Source organism: Salvia splendens, chromosome 1 (genome assembly GCF_004379255.2).
Source record: "Salvia splendens isolate huo1 chromosome 1, SspV2, whole genome shotgun sequence".
Lineage (NCBI taxonomy): Eukaryota > Viridiplantae > Streptophyta > Magnoliopsida > Lamiales > Lamiaceae > Salvia > Salvia splendens.
The window spans coordinates 22,299,064-22,313,849 of NC_056032.1; positions in this window are offsets into that span (position 1 = coordinate 22,299,064).

A 14,786-nucleotide genomic window follows, 5' to 3' on the forward strand; every position below is an offset into this window, starting at 1 on the left:
AAAAATTTTCCACATCTCACTTTTAAAAATAAAAGTTTTGACTCAAACTAAAACGTACTTTCACATCAACTTTCATCATCCGTATAAAACACTCCATAGAATAACGCATCATACTTCGCACCTCATAACATACATAACATCACACTTCCACATCTCAATTTTCCAAACGAAGTAAAAAAAAATTTTGTCAAAACTCAATTTTTTTATTTTTATTTTTTTGAACAATTCATAAACACAACATTTTCCATTGATCAATTAATTTTCTCAAACGAAAGAACTAACATATTTTCATTTAAAGTTCAAAGATTTTTTTTTTCAAAAAGTTCCAACAACTTTCCACAACATAAATATTTTTCCCACTAGAACAACTAGTCATTAATATTGCAAAACTCATAACACATTTGCATTCCAAACAAAACACTCATGCACTTCACATATATGTTTGAAACAATATTTTTAGATTACTCATCTTTTCTCAAAAAAAAATTTAACATTCTCAAAACAACTCATTAATTTCCATCTTTCATGTAAAACACACCATCTTCCCATAATCACATGCTTACGTCATAACACTTTCACACACATAGCACATACTTAAGTCATCAGGCCAATCTTGCTCGTGTCTCACATAATCATACCATAACAATATCACATTCAAACATACAACACGTGCTTAAATCATCTTCTCAATTCATGCTCATATTCAACATATGTATGTTATCATATCATTTATTCTCGAATTTCAACATGAAAATAACATCACATCATCACGTAATTACATGCTCATGCATTCTTTTGCCCAAAACATTCTCATCATATCGTGAATTTTATACATCGTTCACACATTTCATCAACAACTTAAAACATACCTCACTTTCCTTGGTTGAGCGTGATGCTTTGGATGTTGAGCCTTCGTGACACTTCTAGTCAATACGGGTTCACTAATCTAGACTTAAGGTAAAAGAATACTCTCGGACCAGAGCGAAAGAATGAAGCTCTGATACCACTCTGTTACGACCGCCCATACCAGGGGTATCACAAACGCGGCGATCGTGACCGACATGCATGGACAACAGTTTAAAAGAACAACTTAAGACTTAAAGAAAGAAAACAACTTAGTTTAAAGAAGGTTAAGGTCATTTTTTTTGAAAAGACGTAAATAAACATACTTTTATAAAGGGCACCGGAAAAATTTGACTTAAGAAATACAACTATATATAAAAAAAACTAAGGTAAAACGAACATTTAACTTAAATCTCGGAAAACACCATTTTCAGAAAGACAACGTAAACACTCGTTTAAACCTAACACCACCATACATGTTCAAACACAACACGAAAAGATTAAGGTCTTAAGACATAATTTAAAACATAGCAGTGGATAAATAAGGTTCAGGGAGAGTCAAGGATCACGCCTATGTATGACGACACAACGTATCCTAGGGTCTTTAGCCAGCTCAACATCCACCGCAACGTCCCACTCAACCTGCACATAAGAAAAATAATATGCAGGGCTGAGTACTTGTTGTACTCAATGGGCTCATGCCGAAAACATTTTAATAAGTTATGTCATCCATACCAGTGATCTCGAGTTTTAAGTAGTAAGAAAAATATCACGAGAAACACAAAAATTCAAGTCTGGCCAGACAATTTATCTCCCCACTTTTCACATCAATCCATCAATCACATCACAGTGCGACGAAAGTGTGGCCACACTATTCGCCCACGAGACCGGCCGACTAGCAAGGACGGCTCACGATCCCACCAGTGTACACAGCCTGATAGGGTTAGCGGCTCTACTCAGACCCGAATTCGTTTCACAACACAGCCATATAGCCTAACAGAGTAAACTCAAACGAACTAGGCATCAGGCACACAATCTCATAATAAAAACAACATGGCATGACATAACAAATAAACCACCCTTATAACGCCACATAGCATTTTCGGAAAAGTAAAGAGGTTTGAAAAGAAAGCCCACCTCGATCGCTTAGCAAATTCACAACCCAACTTATAGCAACTCTCGATCCTCGAGTTCACGAGTACACAACACCCTTGTCAACGACAACACAAGTCAGCCTTCCACAACAACATTTTACTATGCATGTCCTATCATTTTCTCTCTCATCGTTTTTCTCAAATTCCCCAACCTAACATACGTCACAAAGGTGTAAAGACACACGTAACACATTCCAACTTATCACAAGTGATTTTAACATTTAAACACGTTCCTTGGACATACATGCATCATATAATACTTTTAAACTTGAAACTAGGTGTCATTTTAACGAGGCAGAAAACTGGCAGAACTGCGCGACCGTTTTGTAAAAATCACTATAAATTCACCCGACCTCATATGAAGCTAAATTTTGGTCAAAATACAGAAGCCACATTCAAGTTCATCCATGAAAATTTTCACACCGAAATCACGTCATTTAGTCAGTCATATCACATATTAAACTCTCTGGTCGGAACAACAATTTCTGACAGCACTGCGCAGTTCATTTGAAAAATTTACCATAAATTCATCCAATGCCCAAAAAGGCTGAATATTTTACAAGACTCGGAAGACACTTCAAATTTTCATCTAGTTCAAGAATCACATCAATCGGAGGTCATTTGGTCAGTCAAACAGAAAACGAAACATTCTTGGCGAGAACACGAGTTTCTGGCAGATTTGCGCAGTCAACTTCAAAAATTTATTACAAATTCATTTTTCGATAAAAAAGGGTTGAAATTCACACGAGACACAAGAAACACCTTGAAGTTTACTCAGTAAAATTTTCATATCAAAATTCGGTCATTTGATAGGTCGATTACTCATCATAAGCTACTGGTCGAACATCACAGATAACAGACACGAAATTTCTAAATTAGGGTTTCCTTCTCAATCATCCAAACACCAATTCTCATGCTTATAACACACAATCATGCTTGATAAGACTCTCTAAACATGTTTGCATATAACTTACATCATTCACCAAAGATTTAAATTAAACTTCACACAAATCAATTGAAAACGCATATTTATCAAAGTTTTCAAGCAAACTCACTTTTCCCCCGATTAAAATTGCGAGCTACGATTCCTACACCCACTACATGCATGTAGGATTCAAGAACATGGTTCAAATGAAAAGAATGAGGAAAAGTGAAGCCAATATACCTTCTTTGACAAAACGAATCGGTAGAACCAAGAAACGATGTGATTCGTCGGAGATTCTTGAAAATAAACTTCAATAGATTGTAAGAACAAGAGTTGAATGGAGGATTTTTGGAGATGGGAGAGTGGAAGATGAAAAACGTGTGGGAGAGGGAGAGAAGAGAGGGGGCGAAATTTTAAGGTGAATGGGAGCTAGGGTTTGATTATTTGCTATTTATTTGTTAGGTTTAATCCATGGGTAAATTAAATAAAGAAATTGTGGGGGAAATAAAATATAGGCTAATGAATAAAAATTCCACAATTTAAAAGAATAAAATAGGCATGTGGGAGAGTGGAATTTTCGAAATTTCCATGCAGTGCACAACAAAGAATTTATTTGGTATTTACTTGGAGAATAAATTCATAACTTAGGAAATAAAAATAATGAATACAAGGGAACAATTAAATTAAATCGCCAAGTAGGAAATAAAGGAGGGGCCGAAAATTCTTGGGTAATTGCACAAGGAAATTATTTAAATCCCCAATTAAAAGAATAGGATTTAAATTAGGTAATTTATTTATAGGAAAAAGGCTCCCATAAAATAGGCAACAATTGATTAAATTCCCACAAGAAAAATATTGCATAGGGGCCGAAAATTGCTAACCAAGGAAATATCCCAACTCTCTATTTATTTAGGTGAAGAAATAAATTATAACATGATTTAATTGGATTAAATTCAAAGGAAGGGAGTCAACAAAGCACCAATTAAATCAAATGAAAATAATTCTTTCTCCTATAGGAGATTTTCGAAAACTCCCAAGGAAACTAAAATGGAGTTCGAATTTCATGTAGTACCATTTAGGGGTCATTTGGTTTGGATTTAATTTGGATAAGTATCCCAAAACAATTAATTAAATCCAAGAAATGAAATACAATTCCAATAATTAAAAAGGGCCGAACATTCTGATGACTTGGCTCGAAAGATATAAATGCATGATCCTAATAATTATTTCCCCACATTGGAAAATATAAAATATCAATCACTTCATTCCACATCACCCACGATAATTATTTCACGCAATTCACTTAACCACATATAAACAAAAGTTTCTTAGTCGAAATTTCAAATCAAAATATAAAGGGTGAAAAAGTTTGGGATGTTACAAAATTACGGCTCCACCTCATAAGGTGAACACATATCATGAAGTAGATTTTCTCGAGTCCTGATCAACTTGAAAGTCTGAGTCAGTATATCCCAAAGGACAGAGCTCGGCTGCATTGTAAACTAGAGCATAGTCCTTAGTCCGTTTAAGGTAGACATGCCCACCGGTTCCGGTTCCGAACCGGAACCGTGGCCTTTTTCCCGAACCAGAACCGTCGAAATTCGGGTCGCGGTCCGGTTCCGGTTCAGGCGCGTTTTTCAAGGCATGTGATGGGGCAGACCGGCGGCAGCTTTTTAGCTGAAAAACCGGCCGGTTCCGGCGGTTTTTCGGTCGTGAACCGCCGGTTAACCGGCGGTTAACCGTGAAAACCGGCGGTTAACCGCCGGTTCAGGGGGTTCCGAATGCGGCGCGAGAAACGAGGATACATGACGCAGCTTTTGCAGACGGTTTCGTTGACCGAACCGGCGGTTTTGCCCGGAAACCGGCGGTTCCGGCGGTTTTCCGCCAAAAACCGCCGGTTTTGCCGATTTTTCAAATTTTTTTTTTTTTTTCAAATTTCAAATTTGAATTCTTCCATTTTCCCCCCATTTTTATCTATAAATACGCCCCTCTATCTTCATTTACATTCACCCCACTCTTGTGTTAATAAGAGTTTCTCTCTTCAATCTCCCAATTCTCTCTCTTTGTCTCCAATTTCTCATTTGTGCTATTGTGCTTCCATTTAATTACGCAAGTGCTACTCTTATTACGCATTGTTATACTTTTATACTTGTTCCCGTAGTTCTATAAGTTGTCTTCCTTTCTCAATTGCTAAAACAAAAAAAAATATTATTCCATATTTCTACATTTCTACATAGCAATATGTCTTCATCCCGAGAAGGTCGTGTTGATAAGGGAAAGGGAAAGGCCAAGAGGCCATCTCGGAGATCCGTTATTGATGAATTTCTCAAATGAACATGGATGAGTGGCAGGTTAATATTTATTATCTACTAATTTAATTAATTTTGAATTACATTACATTATTGTTCATAATTTTATTTTGTATTTACAATACAAATATTATTTTGTAGGCTCGAGAAGAGCAAGATGTGGCACATGCTATTGCTCTTTCTCGCTCTCAATACCAAGGCGATGCTTATGTTGGTACCGGTAGTGGTGCTCCCGGTCGCGGTGCCTATTCCCAACAAAGTCCAACCCCCTGTGAATGTTGATGAAGATAATGATGATGATGATGACGACGAGGAGGAGGGGAAGGAGGTAGAAGAGGTTCAAGAAATGCCACCCCCACCACCACCAAGGAGTCGGCGTGGTCGTGGACAACCTCCTCAACTTCCTAGACCAGCTGAAAGGTCTTTAACCTCCAACATCATGGTGAAACATTTCAAGAAGGTACAAGATAGTAACGATCCTAACACTTATAATGTGTATTGCAACTATTGCGAAAACGTATACACATTCCGAAGGGGTGGAGGATACGGTACATTTACCCGTCACATGGAGAAAGCGCATCCGGTCGAGTTTGGTATCGCTCCAACCCAAACTCAACTCAACTTTCAACCTGGAGTCGGGACCGGGAGTGGGACGGGTTCATCCCAAACATCAGGTACGTGTAGCAATACTCTTTTGAAATATGATCACAAAAATGCTCTTAATGTGATGTCTAGATTTGCCGTTATGAAACATTTTCCATTCAATGCTTTTTATAACGATGCTTTTGAGTCGAGTATGCGGCAAGTTTATAATGCCGCTGCAAGAAAATTGAGTCGAACTTCAATGACTCGGGCCGTTGTTCGACAATGCATGGAAAAGAAGGCGCAATTAGGTACGTTTATTATTAACTTAGGGCATAAAGTTTCTATTTGTTCTGATGTGTGGACTGATTGTTTTTGTAAAAATTCGTATATGGGCATCACTGTGCATTTCGTTGATCACAGTTGGGCTTTAAACAAACGTTTGATTGCATTTCGGGAATTTCCCGCACCACACACTGCACAAGCAATTGCTCAATTGATCATTCAAGTTTTGAATGAATTTCAATTGATCAATAAAATTTTTTAAATTAATCATTCAAGCAATCAATGCATCTCGAACACACATAGTCAGAACATTATTCAAGCATCTATCATGGAAAAAATCAGAACAAACTATCTATTAGTGCTAATTTTTTCCATGCTTGAATAATATTCTGACTATGTGTGTTCGAGATGCATTGATTGCTTTGGAAGATCAAATTGCCCCTATTAGAAATGCTGCAATGTGTATATGGCGTGCTGATATGTGTTTGCTTAGAAAATGGGCAACATTTTGCAAGAAAAAATGGTTGATCCTAAGGTAAGAGAACTACGTGGGCTTTGATTCCTCAATAAAATTGTGGATACGTAGGCAACTCAACTTAAATTTGAAAAGTTTAACTTTGAAAGTTTAAGTTGATCCCAAGCCCTTTTCAATTTTTCCTTTTTCCCCCCCATTTCATGTTTTTTTTATTTACCTTCCGAGTCCCACGAGGCGACGACACTTGTAAATTATATTATATTGTTGTATGTTGTTGTATTGTATACTTATATATTGTAAATTGTAATGTATCGTTGTCCGTTACAACTCAAAATCAATAAAATTTATTTCATTTTCTCCTTATTCGTCTTATTTGTGCTTGAATTATGCATTGTCTTATTCCGATTTATTGTATAAAGCCAAATTTCAAATTTAAAAATAATAATAATAATAATAATAATAATTGAACCGGCGAAACCGCCGGTTCAAAAACTGGAACCGCCAAAACCGCAGGAAAACCGGCGGTTCCGAACCGGAACCGGAACCGGAACCGCCGGTTTTCGAACCAGAACCAGAACCGGAACCGTGAAATAGCCTCACGGTTCGGTTCCGGTTCCGCCATCGACCGAACCGGAACCGGCGGTTCCGAATCGGAACCGCCGGTTCGTGAACCGTGGGCATGTTTAGTTTAAGGTACTTGAGTATGTTCTTTACGGCAGTCCAATGCCCGGATTCGACTGATATCTTGCCACCATGCCAACAGCAAAGCAAATATCAGGTCTAGTACAAAGCATAGCATACATGAGACTTCCAACTGCCGAAGCATATGGAATCCTTCTCATTTCCTGTATCTCAGACTGCGTTTTAGGGCACATCTCTTGAGATAAATGGATGCCATGTCTAAAAGGTAAGAAACCTTTCTTGGCATCCTGCATGCTAAAACGACTAAGTACTGTTTTGATGTAAGATTCTTGAGATAAGCACAACATCTTCTTCTCTCGATTCCGAAGAACCTTGATCCCGAGGATGTGTCCCGACTCTCCCATATCCTTCATCTCGAACTGGTTCGACAACCATGTTCTAACTGATGACAACATCTTTTTATTGTTTCCAATTAGAAGAATGTCATCTACATATAAAACTAAGAACACTACATTCCCCTAATCAACTTTCTTATACACACAGCTTTCACTTAGGCACTTTTCGAATCCAAAATTGCAAACAGTTTGATCGAAACATTGGTTCCACGATCTAGATGCTTGCTTGAGGCCATAAATGACCTTCTTAAGCTTCCAAACCATGTGTTCTTTGCCCTTTATGGCATATCCTTCGGGTTGTTCCATGTACATGGTCTCCTCAAGACTGCCGTTGAGAAACGCAGTCTTAACGTCCATCTGCCATACATCCCAATCCATATAAGCTGCAATAGACAACAGTATCCGGATCGATTTGAGCATGGCCACTGGGGAGAAGGTCTCATCATAATCGATGCCTTCCTTTTAGGTATACCCCTTGGCCACTAGTCTTGCTTTGAAGACTTTAACTCGTCCATCGGGTTCACGTTTACGTTTATATATCCACTTGCTCCCGTTGGCAGTACAGCCTTCGGGTAGGACAGACAAATCGTAGACGTCTTTGTCTATCATAGATTGTAGTTCTGAATCCATTGCTTTCACCCATTCGCAATGATCGACATCTGCCAGCGCTTCCGCAAAGTTCCAGGGATCTAATACATTGTTGTCCGAGGAGTGATCCATAGATTCCCCCAAACTAATGTATCTGTCGGGCTCATGTGAGACCCTCCCACTGCGGTGCGGCACTACAATATTTTGAGTAGAAGTTGAAGTTTTGGGAATTGTTTGTACACTTGGTACTTGTTCTTGGTTAATGGAACTTGTGACAGAAGTTAGCTCATCAAGAGCCACTTCACTGCTGGGTTTATGATTCATTACATAGTCTTCCTCTAAGAATGTCGCGTGAGTGCTCACAATGACTTTCTTATCTCGGAGACTAAAGAATTCATAACCTTTCGTCCATTTGGAGTATCCTATAAACAAACATACCTCCGTCCTAGATCCTAGCTTAGTTGGATCCTTTTCCAATACATGAGCCGGGCATCCCCAAACCTTGAGATGTGCTAGATTGGGCTTACGCTCAGTCCACTACTCATATGGAGTTTTAGGTACGGATTTTGATGGTAAATTGTTTAAAATGTGACTTGCAGAAAGCAAGGCATGTCCCCAAAACGAAATAGGCAGACGTACATAACTCATCATCGATCGAACCATGTTTAATAAGGTCCTGTTCCTTCTTTCAGCCACGCCGTTCTGCTAGGGCGTGCCCGGCGCAGTCAGTTGGGATTCAATTCCCACTTCCGATAAGTAGTCCAAAAATTCGGCACTGAGGTATTCGCCTCCACGATCAGATCGTAGGCATTTGATATTCTTCCCATGATACTTCTCCACAAGAGTCTTAAAGTCTTTAAACTTGTCAAAAGACTCTGACTTGTGACGCATCAAGTAGACATATCTAATTTTCGAGAAGTCATCAATAAAAGTGATGAAGTATCGAAAACCACCTCTTGCCTCAGTAGACATTGGTCCACATACATCGGAATGAACGAGCTCAAGTACTTCCTTGGCTCTATTGCCCTTAGCCTTAAAAGTCCTCTTGGTCATCTTGCCTTCTAAGCATGACTCACACTTATGAAAAGGTTCCTCCTCTAGACCTTTGATAAGATCTTGTTGAACAAGAGAATGGATCCTCCTTTCATTGGCATGACCAAGTCTAAGGTGCCACAAGTATGTTTCGTTCATTGAACTTGAAGGTTCCTTTCGTTTCTTTGAAATTTTCGATGTTGTATTGAGTTCTGATTTGCGGTTATTAAACTGTGTAGAAGTGATTGTATACAGATTGTTTTTCATGATACCACGACAGATATAAGAACCATCTTTCTTAATAACGCAGTTGTCATTAAAAGAAATCGAATATCCATCATAAACCAATTTAGAAACTGAAATTAAATTTCTTCTAAAAGAAGGTATCAACAAAACATTCTTCAAAATAAAAAATCTATCACTACTAAAACGCAAATAAATGTCTCCCACTGCAACGGCTGCCACTTTGGTAGCGTCGCCTAGCTGGACTTTGATCTCACGATCATGTAGCCGTCTTGTCACCTGCATTAAGTCAGGATCAAAACAAATATGATCAGTGGCTCCTGTGTCAATAACCCAAGTGCGAATTGATGTCGAAGTCAAACAATACTCGACAACTAGATCCTGGTGCATACCTGTAGCCTTGCCCTGTTTAGGACAGTCTGGCTTCCAATGCCCCTTCTCTCCACACTTGAAACACTTCCCCGTTGGCTTCTTGTTAGCCCTCTTCTTCTTCTTTCCCTTAGCTATCTTGGTCGGTCCTGAGTTCGGTGCCTGCCTTTTTCCTTTGCTAGGCTTTAAGCCAGAGGAACGAGGCGCCGAAATCATCATGGCCGCCTTAGCCTGGACCATAAGGTCCTCTACCGACTGGAGTTCAGTCAACAGCTCTGCCAAGGTGTAATTCCTTTTGTTCATCTCAAAGTTGAGCTTGAACTGTTGGAAGCTAGGGAGAAGACTTTGAAGGATGATAGTCACCTGGGACTCGGGATCGATCGTCCCTCCCAAGACTTCAATTTGGTTGAGGTGGCCCATCATCTCGAGGACGTAGTCCCTCACAGACGAGCCTTCCTTCATTGTCTTCGACATGATACTCCGAAAGGCTTGAGACTTAGCCGTTCGATTCTGAGTACCAAAAAGATTCTTGAGATTTTGCATAATCTCGGCGGCAGTTTCCATAGCAGAATGCTGATGCTTGAGTACTGATGACATAGATGCCAACATGTAGCACTTAGCCATCTCATTCGCCTTATGCCACCGTCTGTGTGCATCTCTGACTCCTGCCGCAGCGTTAGCCGGCGGAACTGGAGGTCACGGGGTGGTGAGCACAAAGATGTACTCATCTGCTGTGAGAACGATGTCCAAATTTTGTTTCCATTCTATGTAATTTTGGCCCTCGAGTTTATTTTCTTTGAGAATTGTAGAAAGAGGATTGAACGACATATTGACGATTTGATTTGCACTGCAAAACAGAGTATTTTACTATTGTCATAAACTTATGTAAGAAGTTTGATTAGATTAACCATAAAACTTTTCAAAATCTTACAACTGTAAAATTAAAATTTTGTACCCTCCAGAGGAAGTCAATACGCATTAAAATCTTACAATTTTACTGGTCACAACACCGACGAATAGTCCAGAGACCACAGAGTGGCATGGCCGCCTAATGTTGCCTAAGCAAGACCATCTCTTTAGCATTACAGAGTCTCATTTCTACAACACACTCCCATAACAATGCTCATGTGCTGCTAACAAGATCAAGCTATCTCATAAATCATGTGTGAACTTCTGAATCTCGCAGTTTCTTAGGATTATTGTCCCCACAGAGCAGGCGGCGATAATATTGGAAACTACATTCTAGTTCATACTATTTATATTTGAGAAGTCCGCCCTCATGAACTTGCTATTTTCTTAGGATTATTGTCCCCACAGAGCAGGTGGCAATAATATTAGAAAAATGCTTCATAAATTGCAGACCAATTGATGGAGACCATATACAAACGTTGAGTTCATAATTATAGCTTAGATATTTTGGGTTATGGTTTTTCTTTAATTATCCTTAGCCTTAGGGCAGAGAAAGGCTTTCATTAAATTCTGTTGGTATTTAATTTGCTGGATAATTAAATCGTTTATTAATTGGTATCTTCATTTAGGAAATTATTGTTCTAGAATATAATTCTTATCCATGTCTACTATAAGATATGTCTAAAATAAATAAATTATTTAATTCTTAATAAGACATGAAAAATTAAATTCAAATTAATTTCGTGTTCAAGATTAGGAACAGATATTTCATTATTTAATGTATTCATACATATCTATCCTTTTAGGATCTTAGATATATAAATATTAGGAAAGTATTAAATTATTCTTATCCATATCATCTAGGAATCAAAATAATATTATTTATTTCCATAGATATAGAAAATAATAAAAACATTCCTTATATCTAGACAAATATTAGAAAACTATTAAATTATTCTCATCTACATCATCTAGGAATAAAATAATATTATTTATTTCCATAGATATAGATAATAATAAAAATATTCCTAAAATCTAGACAAATCTTCCAAAAAGATTTTATTTCCATTAAATAATAATATTTTAATGATATCTTTTAATAAAATAATTAAATAATCATTAAAATAATCGTTCATCGTTATCTCATCGTACGAGTTTTGAACGAACGATGAACGACGAAGATCCGACGAATTCGTCGTCGAATCACGACGCACGCAGCGTCTCGGACACTAGCGATGCTCCCATCGCAGTAGCACACGACGCGCAACTCGGCGGCGCGCACATCTCGGCCAGCTTCTCTGCGCCCGTCTCGGACATCCGAGCCGTCGGGTGGCGCGAGCTCTCGGCCAGCGGCGCGCACGGTAGCGCGCCTGCTCTCGGCCAGCTCCGACCACCCTTTCTTCCTCCTAGGGTTCCAGCTCTCGGCGCCTGGTGTCTCGGTGGTTCTCGGACGAACCACCACTCCGTGCCAGCTTTCACGTCGGCCTTGGTGCGGGGAACGCCTGGGGTTTTGCGGTCTCGGCCAGCGTCGTGCTCGAGCCCACGCCCGACTGTGCGTCGCCCCGTGATCGCGATCCCTCGGCTCCCATTCAATCGACAACCCTATTTCACGATCGCGCGTGATGCAATCCATCTCGGCGCAAGCGCCGACGGTTCGCACGTCTTGTACGATCGAGTAATTCAAGTTCTTTGATTCGATAGTTCTTGAGTTCTTCATGCATAATTTATTAAACAAAACACCAAGAACATGCTTCGCAATCAAATAATGCATGCATACATGAATTTCGAGAAATTTAAATCCAAATAATTAGAGCCAAAGACTGGCTCTGATACCAATTGAAGGGGTTGGCAGCAGAAGCGTGCATTATTTACCGATCATATAAACTTAATCTATTTAGCAGATTATTTAGACAAATTCTATTCGCGTAATTATCACATGTATCATGCTCATAACTTGAATTAAAAACATGCTTTAGCACATAAAATCCCTAAAGCATGCTTACTACGGAATTAGCTAATTTACCTCGTAGATTCAATCAAGAATCGATGATGACTTGCTCCGTCTCCAAGTGAAGATCTTCAATACAAGACCTCGGATCTTCTGACTGGTGTCCCGGACTATACACTGATATTTGTGTGGGCAAATCTCACCAACGTACTAGGACTCGAATAATGGAAGACAGAAACTGCTCACGGAGGGAGCACAAATTTCGAGCTCTCTCTTTCTAGAGGGGGACGAAAATTTTGTATATTAAAAAGTGTATCTTCTGTCTCCTTTATTCTCCTATTTATAAAAGTCACATATTAGGCCCAGTCAGGGATCTAAGGAAGAATTTGGAACATGCCTCACCCAATTAGCTTTTTACTAATTAAATTGAACCCACAATTTAATATAAGCTTATATTGGAATATTACGAGCAGCCACTACAGAAGTAATATTGCACTGCCTTCCAAATCCGAAATTACAAGTATTCCGGGTTTCCTTTAATTGCATTTGATTTATTTCCCGCGCTTAAGATAGAAACATCCATTAATTAATTAATGTCTGCTATAGACTTAATTAATTAACATATTTCGAATTCCAAGAGTGGACTTAGCAAGAAACTCTTATTTATTATTCATAGAGTAATCAAACTCCAACTAGCTAGGTTCCGAATAATAAAACCTCGTTTCGAGCTCCTCTTGTGGATGTTATCAAACGAGACTCTCCTCGTGCAAGTTTCAACATAATAGCAATACTAGCACCGCTAGATAATGATCACCACTACCCAATATACCTGGATCGTTGGGTTACGAAAAACCCGCACCTTTGGTAAGTCAAAGTAGTGGATACTCAATGTCGTGTGCTCAATGCTAACGTACATTGATTAAGAAATTAATTATCAAGACCTCGTCTTTCATGTGATAGCATAAAGACTCGTCTTGCTGTTAGATCCATTCAGTGCTATACCACACCAACGTCATCTTATTTCAATAAGGCTTAGAAATAATCGGACTGACATTGCAACCTTTCGCGATAGGTAGTCTAGCCCTATCTAGGTTGTGAAATTCTTATTTTTCTTTGTTTAGAACTGACCGTGTTACCTTAAATTGGACGACGCCCACAACCGGTCTACTAAAACAAAGACTTAAACTTTGTTACGTTTGCTTATACATTTAAATATGCAATAAACAACCATTAAATGTAAAACATAACAACATTATGATAAAAATAATCTGTTGCATTTATTGGAAAATAACCATTAGAGTTTTACAGTATGCAATCACTCGAAAGGTGATTTCTAGTATACAAAACCCCAACAGGAACTCCGCTGTCGGGACATCGATGACGGAGTTATACCTTCTCTGGTGCGCCAAGCACGGAAGGAAGTTACATCTGGGTTTTTGGACCGCCTACCAATGCCATCTAATTGCCACCCACCCAGCGAGAAATCTCACTCTATGCCATATCTAGGGAATGTTCGTCTGAAACAACATCATCATCACGGCGGCCGAGGACTTATCTGACCAGATCATGGTGGACCCTCCTGGTCTCTTTGATACACATTTGTTCGTCCGAACGAACACCGTTTACATGAGGCAGGGCGTACCACGTTTCTATGCAATGGGAGAAGAAGCTATGCCTACAGGGAGAGCGACGGCAGCCCAGGGAACACCAGCGCATGAGCAGAGGCAGGATAGGTTGGAAAAAACAGTGGAAGAGTTGGCGGAAGAGAATCGAAAAGCAAGAGCGGAGTTAAGCCGTTTGGCAACTGTGATAGAAGGAATCTTGAACGAGTTGGGAACCGGGAAGTTGGTCCGTGAATCTGGACCGAGTGGCCACGGAGGCCGAACTAATGAACCACAAGTATCAGAGGAGGTAGTACCCGAGACGAAAGAAGCAGAGAAAAAAGAAGAAGCGGAACAAGAGAAAGGAGATGCCGAAGAGTCGGCAGAATTTGGGAACAACCAGTCCGAGAATGAGGAGGAACAACCGGAAGAACCACCTGCACCACAACCTGCCCCGCGAAGGAGCAGGAGGAACAAGTGACCATC